Raw genomic sequence first — 13,704 nt, 5'->3', positions numbered from 1 at the left:
GTAAGCAACCATGCATGTCAGATCAGTGAAGACTTGGAGGATGTATTTAAAGAGTAGTCTAGCAGGGCCAATGTCTGGTGCCGCTACAGATTATACAGCTAATTTGAATTAAATATAACAAAGACAGGAAAACATCAGTTGTCCACTATGTGGGATCATTCAGTAGTATCACAGTACTAGATATTTGTTGGATATCAACATGAGGGAAAAGCAAGAGATCAACATTGGTTTGCGAGGGGAGCGTACTACAAGGGCCATTTGAAATGTTCTAATCCCGTCAAAATTCAACCCTGGACCTCGAAGCCACTGCATGTTCTTCATTGTTCGCCTCTTATCAGGGACTGATTTACACCTGGGACACCAGGTTTGTGCAATGAATTATCAGGTGGAACAGAAAAGCACCAGGACCTCGTGGGGTCAGAGTTGACTACACCTGTTCTAACCCTCTGACTCTATGTATTGGTGACTGTATGGGCTGTACTCTATCATGTCAGTCTACAAGTCTGCAGTCACAAGACGATAAAACCTGTGTTTCAGGGAATCCGTTTGACCATGGCAAAGCACAGAATCAGAATTATTTAGGATGCTATTTAGATCAGTGATTCTGGCAGACTGACTGCAATGTTGTGAAACTCAAACACGCACAACATTATCAAGTGCTGCTCTGATTTCCTGCCTTGGGGCTTAAAAAAAATCTTCCACGGTTCACCCATTGAGTTGCAAAGAGGGCCCACCCCCATTTGCTGTTTTACCAACTGGGACAGCATGGATGGCGCCATTGAGGGCTATCTCCATTTTAAAGTGGTACATTTCTGGCAATTGTCACAAACTGGCTTTGTGGCAATTGTGCCCTCTATCCGTCTCTATGGATGCCCTCTAGTGTGCCCTCTATCCGTCTCTATGGATGCCCTCTAGTGTGCCCTCTATCCGTCTCTATGGATGCCCTCTAGTGTGCCCTCTATCCTTCTCTATGGATGCCCTCTAGTGTGCCCTCTATCCGTCTCTATGGATGCCCTCTAGTGTGCCCTCTATCCGTCTCTATGGATGCCCTCTAGTGTGCCCTCTATCCGTCTCTATGGATGCCCTCTAGTGTGCCCTCTATCCGTCTCTATGGATGCCCTCTAGTGTGCCCTCTATCCGTCTCTATGGATGCCCTCTAGTGTGCCCTCTGTCTCTACGGATGCCCTCTAGTGTGCCCTCTATCCGTCTCTATGGATGCCCTCTAGTGTGCCCTCTATCCGTCTCTATGGATGCCCTCTAGTGTGCCCTCTATCCGTCTCTATGGATGCCCTCTAGTGTGCCTTCTATCCTTCTCTATGGATGCCCTCTAGTGTGCCCTCTATCCGTCTCTATGGATGCCCTCTAGTGTGCCCTCTATCCGTCTCTATGGATGCCCTCTAGTGTGCCCTCTATCCGTCTCTATGGATGCCCTCTAGTGTGCCCTCTGTCTCTATGGATGCCCTCTAGTGTGCCCTCTATCCTTCTCTATGGATGCCCTCTAGTGTGCCCTCTATCCGTCTCTATGGATGCCCTCTAGTGTGCCCTCTATCCGTCTCTATGGATGCCCTCTAGTGTGCCCTCTATCCTTCTCTATGGATGCCCTCTAGTGTGCCCTCTATCCGTCTCTATGGATGCCCTCTAGTGTGCCCTCTATCCGTCTCTATGGATGCCCTCTCCCATCCTATACCCTCTCCTTGAGCCTCTGTCCTGCAATCAACTCGCCCGAAAGACTTCCAATTCTACCATGGAGGTACCACATCTGCAACAGTTTACAGTCTGAAACAATTAAGACCAACAGTTCTGTGACGTGTGTCTCCAAAGCATACGCCCTATCAGCTGAAGAGGAGCCGCGGATCCAGCTTTAAACACTACAACAATGATGTAATGTCGGTCAAATAGATTTTTATTTTTGTCTATACAAGTGTTGACGATAATAAAAATAAACAATGCCCATATATGTTGTTTGTTTAGCTGCTTGACGTCAACTAACTGTTCAACTCCAGTCTAGTGACTGACAGACCACATGATGTTGTCAACGTAACCAACAGTCACCTTCTTAGTGTTGTCGGACCATAGTGTCTATTGACCTATGACTCATGCTGTCAAATCCAGTCTATCAGTTAGTGTGGATCACCTGAAAAGTGATGCAGTACTTGTTAAAAGCCAACGACTGCAGGTAATTAGGGTAGGATTTACAACTAGGACTAACTAATCCACACACTAGCAGCACAGTCCATCCAGTAGGTAGTAGTAGTGTCACACTCTAGCAGCACAGTCCATCCAGTAGGTAGTAGTAGTAGTAGTGTCACACTCTAGCAGCACAGTCCATCCAGTAGGTAGTAGTAGTAGTAGTGTCACACTCTAGCAGCACAGTCCATCCAGTAGGTAGTAGTAGTAGTGTCACACTCTAGCAGCACAGTCCATCCAGTAGGTAGAAGTAGTGTCACACACTAGCAGCACAGTCCATCCAGTAGGTAGAAGTAGTGTCACACTCTAGCAGCACAGTCCATCCAGTAGTTAGTAGTAGTGTCACACTCTAACAGCACAGTCCATCCAGTAGGTAGTAGTAGTAGTGTCACACTCTAGTAGCACTGTCCATCCAGTAGGTAGTAGTAGTGTCACACTCTAGCAGCACAGTCCATCCAGTAGGTGGTAGTGTGTCACACTCTAGCAGCACAGTCCATTCAGCAGGTAGTAGTAGTAGTGTCACACTCTAGCAGCACAGTCCATCCAGTAGGTAGTAGTGTCACACTCTAGTAACACAGTCCATCCAGTAGGTAGTAGTGTCACACTCAAGCAGCACAGTCCATCCAGTAGGTTGTAGTGTGTCACACTCTAGCAGCACAGTCCATCCAGTAGGTAGTAGTGTCATACTCTAGCAGAACAGTCCATCCAGTAGGTAGTAGTAGTGTCACACTCTAGCAGCACAGTCCATCCAGTAGGTAGTAGTAGTAGTAGTGTCACACTCTAGCCGCACAGTCCATCCAGTAGGTAGTAGTAGTAGTGTCACACTCTAGCAGCACAGTCCATCCAGTAGGTGGTAGTAGTGTCACACTCTAGCAGCACAGTCCATCCAGTAGGTAGTAGTAGTGTCACACTCTAGCAGCACAGTCCATCCAGTAGGTAGTAGTAGTGTCACACTCTAGCAGCACAGTCCATCCAGTAGGTAGTAGTAGTAGTGTCAAACTCTAGCAGCACAGTCCATCCAGTAGGTAGTAGTAGTAGTGTCAAACTCTAGCAGCACAGTCCATCCAGTAGGTAGTAGTAGTAGTGTCAAACTCTAGTAGCACAGTCCATCCAGTAGGTAGTAGTAGTGTCACACTCTAGCAGCACAGTCCATCCAGTAGGTAGTAGTAGTGTCACACTCTAGCAGCACAGTCCATCCAGTAGGTAGTAGTAGTAGTAGTGTCACACTATAGCAGCACAGTCCATCCAGTAGGTAGTAGTAGTGTCACACTCTAGCAGCACAGTCCATCCAGTAGGTAGTAGTAGTAGTAGTGTCACACTCTAGCAGCACAGTCCATCCAGTAGGTAGTAGTAGTAGTGTCACACTCTAGCAGCACAGTCCATCCAGTAGGTAGTAGTAGTAGTGTCACACTCTAGCAGCACAGTCCATCCAGTAGGTAGTAGTAGTAGTGTCACACTCTAGCAGCACAGTCCATCCAGTAGGTAGTAGTAGTAGTGTCACACTCTAGCAGCACAGTCCATCCAGTAGGTAGTAGTAGTAGTAGTGTCACACTCTAGCAGCACAGTCCATCCAGTAGGTAGTAGTAGTAGTGTCACACTCTAGCAGCACAGTCCATCCAGTAGGTAGTAGTAGTAGTGTCACACTCTAGCAGCACAGTCCATCCAGTAGGTAGTAGTAGTAGTGTCATACTCTAGCAGCACAGTCCATCCAGTAGGTAGTAGTAGTAGTGTCACACTCTAGCAGCACAGTCCATCCAGTAGGTAGTAGTAGTAGTAGTGTCACACTCTAGCAGCACAGTCCATCCAGTAGGTAGTAGTAGTAGTGTCACACTCTAGCAGCACAGTCCATCCAGTAGGTAGTAGTAGTGTCACACTCTTGCAGCACAGTCCATCCAGTAGGTAGTAGTAGTGTCACACTCTAGCAGCACAGTCCATCCAGTAGGTAGTAGTAGTGTCACACTCTAGCAGAACAGTCCATCCAGTAGGTAGTAGTAGTGTCACACTCTTGCAGCACAGTCCATCCAGTAGGTAGTAGTAGTAGTGTCAAACTCTAGCAGCACAGTCCATCCAGTAGGTAGTAGTAGTGTCACACTCTTGCAGCACAGTCCATCCAGTAGGTAGTAGTAGTAGTGTCAAACTCTAGCAGCACAGTCCATCCAGTAGGTAGTAGTAGTAGTGTCAAACTCTAGCAGCACAGTCCATCCAGTAGGTAGTAGTAGTGTCACACTCTTGCAGCACAGTCCATCCAGTAGGTAGTAGTAGTAGTGTCAAACTCTAGCAGCACAGTCCATCCAGTAGGTAGTAGTAGTGTCACACTCTTGCAGCACAGTCCATCCAGTAGGTAGTAGTAGTAGTGTCAAACTCTAGCAGCACAGTCCATCCAGTAGGTAGTAGTAGTAGTGTCACACTCTAGCAGAACAGTCCATCCAGTAGGTAGTAGTAGTGTCACACTCTTGCAGCACAGTCCATCCAGTAGGTAGTAGTAGTGTCACACTCTAGCAGCACAGTCCATCCAGTAGGTAGTAGTAGTGTCACACTCTTGCAGCACAGTCCATCCAGTAGGTAGTAGTGCAATGCATTGGTTTAGTGTTGATATTGTTGTGTAGAAATGGCCCTCAGGACTCTTCTACAGGTGTTTGTCTCCCCATATCTCTATCCCACTCTGGAGGTGTCCTGAAGAGAGATATCTAACCCTTGTTATAAGACATTATAAAGGCTAAAACATGCTCATAACAAGCTATACAACGTTAGATCTGCAGCAGTGGTGGAAAAAGTAGACAAGTGTCATACTTGAGTAAAAGTAAAGGTACCTTTATCGAAATTGACTCAAGTAAAAGTGAAAATCAACCAGTAAAATTGTACTTGAGTAAAAGTCTAAAACTATTTGGTTTTAAATTTAGTTAAGTATCAAAAGTAAATGTAATTGCTAAAATATATTTTAGTATCAACAGTAAAAGTATTAATCATTTTCTATTCCTGATATTAAGCAATCGAGAAGGCAACCTAAATAACAGACTTGTATTTATGGATAGCCAGGGGCCCACTCCAACACTCAGACGTCATTTACAAACTAAGCATGTGTATTTAGTGAGTCCGCCAGATCAAAGGCCATAGGTTCTCAAAATGAAACTTAATTGCTGAAATATACTTAAGTATCAAAAGTAACAGTAAATGATTTAACATTCTTTATATTTAGCAAACCAGACAGCACAATTTTCCTGTTTTGTTTTTCAAGAAATAGCCAGGGTCACAGTCCAACTGTCACGACTTCTGCCGAAGTTGGTCCCTCTTCTTGTTCGGGCGGCGTTCTACGGTCAATGTCACCGACCTTCTAGCCATCGTTGATCCTCTTTTCATTTTCCTTTGGTTTTGTCTTGTCTTCCATCACACCTGGTTCCAATTCCATCAGTTACATGTTGTGTATTTAACCCTCTGTTCCCCCTCATGTCCTTGTGGGTGATTGTTTATTGTAGTGTTTATGCTCGTCTGTCCTGGTGTGTATTTACCCCTCTGTTCCCCCTCATGTCCTTGTGGGTGATTGTTTATTGTAGTGTTTGTGCTCGTCTGTCCTGGTGTGTATTTACCCCTCTGTTCCCCCTCATGTCCTTGTGGGTGATTGTTTATTGTAGTGTTTGTGCTCGTCTGTCCTGGTGTGTATTTACCCCTCTGTTCCCCCTCATGTCCTTGTGGGTGATTGTTTATTGTAGTGTTTATGCTCGTCTGTCCTGGTGTGTATTTACCTCTCTGTTCCCCCTCATGTCCTTGTGGGTGATTGTTTATTGTAGTGTTTGTGCTCGTCTGTCCTGGTGTGTATTTACCCCTCTGTTCCCCCTCATGTCCTGGTGGGTGATTGTTTATTGTAGTGTTTGTGCTCGTCTGTCCTGGTGTGTATTTACCCCTCTGTTCCCCCTCATGTCCTTGTGGGTGATTGTTTATTGTAGTGTTTGTGCTCGTCTGTCCTGGTGTGTATTTACCCCTCTGTTCCCCCTCATGTCCTTGTGGGTGATTGTTTATTGTAGTGCTTGTGCTCGTCTGTCCTGGTGTGTGCTGGGTTATGGACCCATTTATTTTATAATTCTGTTTCCCGGTGGGTTTTGTTAATAAACTGCGGTGTTGGAAACACAGTTATTTCTCCTGGTCTGACTTCTCTGCCACCAGTTCCCCTTTTACACCAACAATCAAATATCATTTACAAACGAAGCATCTGTATAGTGAGTCCTCCAGATCAGAGGCAGTAGAGATGACCAGGGATGTTCTCTGTATAGTGAGTCCTCCAGATCAGAGGCAGTAGAGATGACCAGGGATGTTCTCTGTTTAGTCAGTCCTCCAGATCAGAGGCAGTAGAGATGACCAGGGATGTTCTCTGTATAGTGAGTCCTCCAGATCAGAGGCAGTAGGGATGACCAGGGATGTTCTCTGTTTAGTGAGTCCTCCAGATCAGAGGCAGTAGAGATGACCAGGGATGTTCTCTGTTTAGTGAGTCCTCCAGATCAGAGGCAGTAGAGATGACCAGGGATGTTCTCTGTATAGTGAGTCCTCCAGATCAGAGGCAGTAGGGATGACCAGGGATGTTCTCTGTTTAGTGAGTCCTCCAGATCAGAGGCAGTAGAGATGACCAGGGATGTTCTCTGTTTAGTCAGTCCTCCAGATCAGAGGCAGTAGTGATGACCAGGGATGTTCTCTGTTTAGTGAGTCCTCCAGATCAGAGGCAGTAGAGATGACCAGGGATGTTCTCTGTTTAGTGAGTCCTCCAGATCAGAGGCAGTAGTGATGACCAGGGATGTTCTCTGTTTAGTGAGTCCTCCAGATCAGAGGCAGTAGGGATGACCAGGGATGTTCTCTGTTTAGTGAGTCCTCCAGATCAGAGGCAGTAGAGATGACCAGGGATGTTCTCTGTTTAGTGAGTCCTCCAGATCAGAGGCAGTAGGGATGACCAGGGATGTTCTCTGTTTAGTGAGTCCTCCAGATCAGAGGCAGTAGAGATGACCAGGGATGTTCTCTGTTTAGTGAGTCCTCCAGATCAGAGGCAGTAGAGATGACCAGGGATGTTCTCTGTTTAGTGAGTCCTCCAGATCAGAGGCAGTAGAGATGACCAGGGATGTTCTCTGTTTAGTGAGTCCTCCAGATCAGAGGCAGTAGAGATGACCAGGGATGTTCTCTGTTTAGTGAGTCCTCCAGATCAGAGGCAGTAGAGATGACCAGGGATGTTCTCTGTATAGTGAGTCCTCCAGATCAGAGGCAGTACGGATGACCAGGGATGTTCTCTGTTTAGTGAGTCCTCCAGATCAGAGGCAGTAGAGATGACCAGGGATGTTCTCTGTTTAGTCAGTCCTCCAGATCAGAGGCAGTAGTGATGACCAGGGATGTTCTCTGTTTAGTGAGTCCTCCAGATCAGAGGCAGTAGAGATGACCAGGGATGTTCTCTGTTTAGTGAGTCCTCCAGATCAGAGGCAGTAGTGATGACCAGGGATGTTCTCTGTTTAGTGAGTCCTCCAGATCAGAGGCAGTAGGGATGACCAGGGATGTTCTCTGTTTAGTGAGTCCTCCAGATCAGAGGCAGTAGAGATGACCAGGGATGTTCTCTGTTTAGTGAGTCCTCCAGATCAGAGGCAGTAGGGATGACCAGGGATGTTCTCTGTTTAGTGAGTCCTCCAGATCAGAGGCAGTAGAGATGACCAGGGATGTTCTCTGTTTAGTGAGTCCTCCAGATCAGAGGCAGTAGAGATGACCAGGGATGTTCTCTGTTTAGTGAGTCCTCCAGATCAGAGGCAGTAGAGATGACCAGGGATGTTCTCTGTTTAGTGAGTCCTCCAGATCAGAGGCAGTAGAGATGACCAGGGATGTTCTCTGTATAGTGAGTCCTCCAGATCAGAGGCAGTACGGATGACCAGGGATGTTCTCTGTTTAGTGAGTCCTCCAGATCAGAGGCAGTAGAGATGACCAGGGATGTTCTCTGTTTAGTCAGTCCTCCAGATCAGAGGCAGTAGTGATGACCAGGGATGTTCTCTGTTTAGTGAGTCCTCCAGATCAGAGGCAGTAGAGATGACCAGGGATGTTCTCTGTTTAGTGAGTCCTCCAGATCAGAGGCAGTAGTGATGACCAGGGATGTTCTCTGTTTAGTGAGTCCTCCAGATCAGAGGCAGTAGGGATGACCAGGCATGTTCTCTGTTTAGTGAGTCCTCCAGATCAGAGGCAGTAGAGATGACCAGGGATGTTCTCTGTTTAGTGAGTCCTCCAGATCAGAGGCAGTAGGGATGACCAGGGATGTTCTCTGTTTAGTGAGTCCTCCAGATCAGATCAGTAGAGATCACCAGGGATGTTCTCTGTTTAGTGAGTCCTCCAGATCAGAGGCAGTAGAGATGACCAGGGATGTTCTCTGTTTAGTGAGTCCTCCAGATCAGAGGCAGTAGAGATGACCAGGGATGTTCTCTGTATAGTGAGTCTGTCAGATCAGAGGCAGTAGAGATGACCAGGGATGTTCTCTGTATAGTGAGTCTGTCAGATCAGAGGCAGTAGAGAGGACCAGGGATGTTCTCTTGATAAGTGTGAGTTGGACCATTTTCCTGTCCTGCTAAGCATTCAAAATGTAACGAGTACTTTTCAGTGTCAGGGAAAATGTAAAAAGTACATTATTTTATTTAGGAATGTAGTGAAGTAAAAGTAAAAGTTGTCAAAAATGTAAATAGTAAAGTACAAATAACCCAAAAAACTCCTTAAGTAGTACTTTAAAGTATTTTTACTGAAGTACTTTGCACCACTGATCTGCAAGCTTGGTTTAAAGTGTCACCGGAGGCACATCTGTCCTGCACTTTCGAGAAGCTCACACTAATGAGTCCAGTTGATTGTGTTTTTAAGGAGAGTGCATTTCCAATATATTTTGACAGATTTAACAGCACAGAGGCTTTGTGGTTAGTGTCCGCCCTGAGATTGGAAGGTTGGGGGTTTGATTTGATACTCAGCATTAAGGTGATGAATTGCGGATAAGGCCCTGAGACAGACGAGCATCCTGGGGGTTGTACATCAAGCTGCATCAACCTACAGAAACAGGCAACAGGCTGTACTAGGGCCATTCTGGTTCAGAGAAGACTTACAACGTACAGAAACAGGCAACAGGCTCCTGCTCTATGGGACTCAGAGAAGGCTTACAACCTACAGAAACAGTTAACAGGCTGTACTAGGGCCATTCTGGCTCATAGAAGACTTACAACCTACAGAAACAGGCAACAGGCTCCTGCTCTATGGGACATTCTGACTCAGAGAAGACTTACAACCTACAGAAACAGGCAACAGGCTCCTGCTCTATGGGACATTCTGGCTCAGAGAAGGCTTACAACCTACAGAAACAGTTAACAGGCTGTACTAGGGCCATTCTGGCTCATAGAAGACTTACAACCTACAGAAACAGGCAACAGGCTCCTGCTCTATGGGACATTCTGACTCAGAGAAGACTTACAACCTACAGAAACAGGCAACAGGCTCCTGCTCTATGGGACATTCTGGCTCAGAGAAGGCTTACAACCTACAGAAACAGGCAACAGGCTCCTGCACTATGGGACATTCTGGCTCAGAGAAGGCTTACAACCTACAGAAACAGTTAACAGGCTGTACTAGGGCCATTCTGGCTCATAGAAGACTTACAACCTACAGAAACAGGCAACAGGCTGCTGCTCTATGGGCCATTCTGGCTCAGAGAAGGCTTACAACCTACAGAAACAGTTAACAGGCTGTACTAGGGACATTCTGGCTCAGAGAAGACTTACAACCTACAGAAACAGTTAACAGGCTGCTGCACTAGGGACATTCTGGCTCAGAGAAGACTTACAACCTACAGAAACAGTTAACAGGCTGCTGCACTAGGACCATTCTGGCTCAGAGAAGACTTACAACCTACAGAAACAGTTAACAGGCTGCTGCACTAGGGACATTCTGGCTCAGAGAAGACTTACAACCTACAGAAACAGGTAACAGGCTGCTGCACTAGGGACATTCTGGCTCAGAGAAGACTTACAACCTACAGAAACAGGTAACAGGCTGCTGCACTAGGGACATTCTGGCTCAGAGAAGGCTTACAACCTACAGAAACAGGTAACAAGCTGCTGCACTAGGGACATTCTGGCTCAGAGAAGACTTACTTCTTTCTCCTTAGACAGATTTGATTTACAGGGGGATATAGATGAGAATGGAAGACACAGTAGAAAAAGGTAGACAGGGATTGAACCCCGGTTCATTTTGTGTTAGGAGTGTTATCATTTGACATGGCTCTGCACCAGTTGATTGTTAATATAGTTTGAATTGGCTGTAGAGAAAAAAGGTGGAACCGAAAAGGGTTGTTTGGCTGTCCTCATAGGACCCTCAAACTCAACTCTGGACCTCAAAGCCAGTTCCACTGCATTTTCTTTATTGTTGCCCTCTAATCAGGGACTGATTTACACCTGGGACAACAGGTGGGTGCAATTAATTACCAGGTAGAACAGAACACCTGCAGTCTTGTAGGCCCTTACTCACCACCCGGGTAACACCCCTCTAATCAGGGACTGATTTACACCTGGGACAACAGGTGGGTGCAATTAATTACCAGGTAGAACAGAAAACCTGCAGGCTCCGGACCTCAAATACCCCTGCCTTAGGATAGGAGAACCCTTTGAAGAACCCTTTTTGGTTCCAGGTAGAACCCTTTGAGTTCCACGTAGAACCCTTTACACAGAGCGGTCTACATGGAACCCAAAATAGTTTGACCTGGAACCAAAGGGGGTTCTACCTGGAACCAAAAAGGGTTGTCCTATGGGGACAGTCGAAGAACCTCTTTGGAATCCTTTATTGTAAGAGTGTACTAGTTCATCAAACAAGGCTGGACTGGTACATCTACACTGCTGCGACACAACTGACCACTGTAGGAGCTATAGATGTTTCTTCATCCATTACGTGTTGACCAATCCTTTATTGTAAGAGTGTACTAGTTCATCAAACAAGGCTGGACTGGTACATCTACACTGCTGCGACACAACTGACCACTGTAGGAGCTATTGATGTTTCTTCATCCATTACGTGTTGACCAATCCTTTATTGTAAGAGTCTACTAGTTCATCAAGCAAGGCTGTACTGGTACATCTACACTGCTGCGACACAACTGACCACTGTAGGAGCTATTGAAGTTTCTTCATCCATTACGTGTTGACCAATCCTTTATTGTAAGAGTGTACTAGTTCATCAAGCAAGGCTGTACTGGTACATCTACACTGCTGCGACACAACTGACCACTGTAGGAGCTATAGATGTTTCTTCATCCATTACGTGTAGACCAACTCAACAGGGACTTGTAGGAACACTTGATGTTAAAGCCTAAAGGGTATAATGCAGTGTAAGACTTGCCATGGGCACATATGATCCCCTTACAACCATCTCATAATAAATCCTGACTGAATAACTTCCATTTTGAGTCGGTTGACACATAGGAAGACAAGACGTAATTATAAGCCTTGTCATAATGCTCATTCATCTTTATACCATGTCACAAAGCACTATATCTGCAGGCTATATTTAAATTGTTACCAGACTTGCTACTCTTATTTAGTTATTTGGTTGAGGTTTGTCTTTGAGAGTCACACACCATGTAATTCCTTTTTGATCATGGCCCTGAGCTCTACAATCTCCATTAAACAGAATGTTTCTGCAGATTAGGGTTTGGACCACGCTCCTGTGAACATCAAATGGAACACATTTTGACGCTGAAAGTTAATTAAAAAGTGTAAGTGAAACATCCTATTGACCTTCTTATTCTTTATGTACTTTAGTATCCATCAATCAAATGTTCAGTTGAAGTCGGCAGTTTAGACAAATACATTTAAACTCAATTCCTGACATTTAATCCTAGTAAAGATCCCTGTTTTAGGTCATTTAGGACCAACACTTCATTTTAACAATGTGAAATGTCACAATAATACTTTTCGCACCAAAGTACGTTCATCTCTAGGAGACAGAACACGTCTCCTTCCTGAGCGGTATGACGGCTGCGTGGTCCCATGGTGTTTATAATTGCGTACTATTGTTTGTACAGATGAATGTGGTACCTTCAGGCGTTTGGAAATTGCTCCCAAGGATGAACCAGACTTGTGGAGGTCTACAATTTTATTTCTGATTTCTTTTGATTTTCCCATGATGTCAAGCAAAGAGGCACTGAGTTTGAAGGTAGGCCTTGAAATACATCCACAGGTGCACCTCCAATTGACTCAAATGATGTCAATTAGCCCATCAGAAGCTTCTAAAGCCATGGCATCATTTTCTGGAATTTTCCAAGCTGTATAAAGGCACAGTCAACTTAGTGTATGTAAACTTTTGACCACTGGAATTGTGATACAGTGAAGTATAAGTGAAATAAATAGTCTGTAAACAATTGTTGGAAAAATGACTTGTGTCATGCACAAAGTAGATGTCCTAACCAACTTGCCAAAATGATAGTTTGTTAACAAGTAATTTGTGGAGTTGTTGAAAACAAATTTTAAGCCTAAGTGTATGTAAACTTCCGACTTCAACTGTATGTATAAAGCCCTTTTTACATCAGCAGATGTCACAAAGTGCTTATACAGAAACCCAGCCTAAACCCCACATCTGGGTGGTAGCCTGACTAGGAAACTTGTTGTCGGCTCCCCAATCTAGTGCATAGGCTTTTGCTCAGTGGGCTACAGCCTTGATATGCACAAGAGCCTCATGCAACCCAGGGATCACTCCATGTCGATTGGGGACATGAGGACATGAGAGGGTGCTGAATACAATTGAATCCAATACAATAATTGTGTACCCAGCTTGTTATAGAAGTAGCCTACTACTAAATACAACATTCCCTCATTCCAGGTAACCTGATTGATTTATTGACTTGCCATTCTAAGAAATGGTCACAATATTATTAAAAGGTTCCGAAATGTAGTTCGTCATCCATTGAGTGTTTGGTGTAACGGATCAGCTGTTCCTAAACAGGTCCGCTACTGAAATGCAACATTGATTAGCAGTGCCACTGCGCATGAAAAACGTTCTAAGAGATTTGAGTAGGACTGGGCTGCAGCGTGATAGCCAGTGCTACAAGTTTCCTCTCCGTTAGGTGTAACCCATTGCTTCAATTGAGTACATATTCATCTAATAATTTACTATATTTCATTTGAGCAAGTAGTACTGCTCCTTCCATTATTCCATTGGGTTTCCCATTGACAGTCCCGCCCTCTGATTGACAGCTCTCAGATGAGAACCTTCTGTTCAACCTGCTTGAGATAGAGAAAATAAGTGCGTTTCGAGTCCTCATCAGCATCTGGAAAGAAAGTTTCCATTTTGAGTTTGAAGCTAGAAAAGTTTCTCAAAACAAAGTTTTTATCTATGGTAATTTATCTTCATATTGCTACTAAAGCCGTCTTTTTTCTATAACATTTATTCCTGGTGTCCTGCTCATTTACCTTATAGGACCTAATGTTTACTCTCACTACTCCTACGAACTAGCGTTGGTGTATTTACCCAGGAGTGAGGAGTGGGTTA

This window comes from Oncorhynchus gorbuscha, unplaced genomic scaffold (assembly GCF_021184085.1).
Source record: "Oncorhynchus gorbuscha isolate QuinsamMale2020 ecotype Even-year unplaced genomic scaffold, OgorEven_v1.0 Un_scaffold_2592, whole genome shotgun sequence".
Classification (NCBI taxonomy): domain Eukaryota; kingdom Metazoa; phylum Chordata; class Actinopteri; order Salmoniformes; family Salmonidae; genus Oncorhynchus; species Oncorhynchus gorbuscha.
The sequence above is the reverse complement of the archived record's forward strand: the minus strand, read 5'-3'. Positions refer to the sequence as shown.